Source organism: Nicotiana attenuata, unplaced genomic scaffold (genome assembly GCF_001879085.1).
Source record: "Nicotiana attenuata strain UT unplaced genomic scaffold, NIATTr2, whole genome shotgun sequence".
Lineage (NCBI taxonomy): Eukaryota > Viridiplantae > Streptophyta > Magnoliopsida > Solanales > Solanaceae > Nicotiana > Nicotiana attenuata.
The window spans coordinates 188,343-191,008 of record NW_017670541.1 but is presented as its reverse complement, the minus strand read 5'-3'; positions in this window follow the sequence as shown (position 1 = coordinate 191,008).

The window sequence follows — 2,666 nt, the reverse complement described above, 5'->3', positions numbered from 1 at the left end:
TATATACCAAGTAGGATCGGTCCCAAACAAAAACACCGAAATAGGACACTTTTTCGGAGTTGGATGTGCGCGGTCCCGCACCTCGAAGTGTGCTCGCACACTTGGTCGCGCATTTTTCACCTTGTTCTACCTCCAGTGCCCGATCGCGCTCCTGGGTGACGTTCTATTGGGAATTTGCGAAATTGTAAAGCATGAAAGTTGTAGAAATTTTAAATATCTTTCCAACAATATATTGTGGAGCCCAAACGGATTTATGTGCGAAAAGTTATATGTATTTTACTGGATAATGCGCAGTATGCCTGCTCGATTCTTCGTTTCGTTCTTAAAGTGCACTATCATTTGTTGATCCCCGAACACGGTCCCAACTTAATCCTTGGGATTTTTGCTCAGACGTCAAAGCTCCATAATTGCTTGAATTCATTCCATAACATCTACATAGATCGAAATCACTCCTACAAGGCAAAAAACACACAATTAGTACAAAACACTAGCGATTAAAGCTCAAACTCAACTAAAGTGCAGTAAATTAGAGTGCAATAAGCAACTAAAACGAGATTATAGCCTACCATCAACACCCACACTTAAACCATTGCTCGTCCTCGAGAAATCAAACCACACTTCATATAGACACAACCTTTTTTAAACAACTCTCTTAACTCATTACACCAAGAATATTTAAAATAGACTAAGCACAATAGTATAATATCTTCACCTCAAGAATTGACTCACAAGCACCACGCATTATTCACAACTTAATCACTTACTCTAACATAGAGGTCAACAACATTACCTTTCCTTCATGAATCAAGTGCTCCCACATAACAAATGAGAGTAGTTCCACACAAAATAAAATTAAAGAACAATTAGGAACTAATGGTAGAAAGAACTCACTGACTCTCAGAAACTGTTGTCCCAAGAACAGGTGAAGTTTTGAAGAATGACAAATGAACTCAGTTATGGCCCAGGTCCATCTTGTGAAGCATAGTCATGATCAACCTACACATGTGAGATGTACGTGAAGGAGATAAGTCCTACTGATCAAGCAGCAATATCTCCTGATCTGATCGAAAAGGTTGCATATTGGATAAGGGAAGAAAGTCTCCTTATATGAAAAGAACACAATCCGGATAAGATAGTGTTGGAGTTTGAGATCTTCAAGGACTCAACTATGATAGAAGATCAGCAATTGAGTTCCAATCAAACTCTGATTACTAACCTATTAAAAGACATTGATTGTTCTCTTTTACAGATATTGCACAAACGCAGAAGTTAAACTAAACTGAGAGCAAAAGAGCAAGGCGACTTTGCAAGCAGTTTATGTGAGATTTGAGTGTGCACTCCTGAAGCTACTTGAAAGAGATAGAAGAACCAATTCCATTGTGTCTTTCTTTTATTCTAGTTCAATTGTAGTAGGTGGTTTAAAGTTCTACCTTTCAGCTTTCATAGAAGCAATTGTATTAGATACTTAGAGTGTTCAAGTTATAAGCTAACTTGAAGTTGTCACAACAGTTGAGGTTGTGTGCTACAACGGGATTAGAGTTAATCCTTAGGTTTACAAAGAGTTTTTGTAAATGTTGTTTTGGATCAGTGATATTAGTGGAAGTTTGGGAAAATCCTACTGAGTAGTAGGTCGTGGTTTTTTCATCTTTTGAGCCAGGTGTTTTCCACGTAAAAATCTCTGTGTTCTTTATTTTATGTACTTATTATTCTGCAAACAGTAGTAGTTAGAACACCTAGAAGAACCAGGTTCTTCTAGAGCGAAAATTGGGTACCACACAAATCACCCCCCCTCTTGTGTGGTATTGACGTTTAGAACATCAATTGGTATCAGAGCTGGTTATCCTTGAAGAGGCTAACACCTTAGGAAAAGATCAACATGAGTGCACCACCTGGGAACTAGGAAGGGCAATCCACTACTAGGCCTCCACTTTTTAATGGTCAGTACTATTCGTGGTGGAAGAACAGGATGAGGGATCACATCATAGGAGAAGACTATGAACTCTGGGACATAGTCACTGATGGTCCTCTAGCAACTACAAAGAAGAATGCTGAAGAAGTGGATGTGCCAAAGACAAGAGCTGACTGCACTGCTGAAGACCTGGAGAAGTGGGAAAAGAATGCCAAGGCCAAGAAATGGCTTGTGTGTGGACTAGGTCCAGATAAGTACAGTAGAATTCAAAGTTGTACCACTGCTAAGGAAATCTGGGACACCTTGCAAGTGGCTCATGAAGGAACACCTCAAGTGAAGAGGTCCAGAGGAACACTGCTGTATTCACAATATGAGAATTTCACCATGAAGGAAGGAGAAACCATCCAATATATGTATACAAGGTTCACCATACTGGCGAATGAACTTAAGTCTCTTGGAAGGATTATCCTTGAAGAAGACAAAGCTGAGAAGATTTTAACAAGGGTTCTGCCAGTCTCTTGGGAAAACAAAATCACTGCTATTCAGGAATCAAAGAATATTGCTACCCTCAAGCTGGATGAACTAATTGGAAACCTTACTGCCTATGAACTGAGAAGGCAAACCATGAAAATGGATGCACCCAAGAAGGAAAGAAGTCTGGCTCTTAGAATTGCTGAAGGTTCAGATCTGGAGGATGAGGAAATGGCTATGATCACAAGAGATTTCAAAAAGTACCTGATGAGAGGAAAGGGTTCTT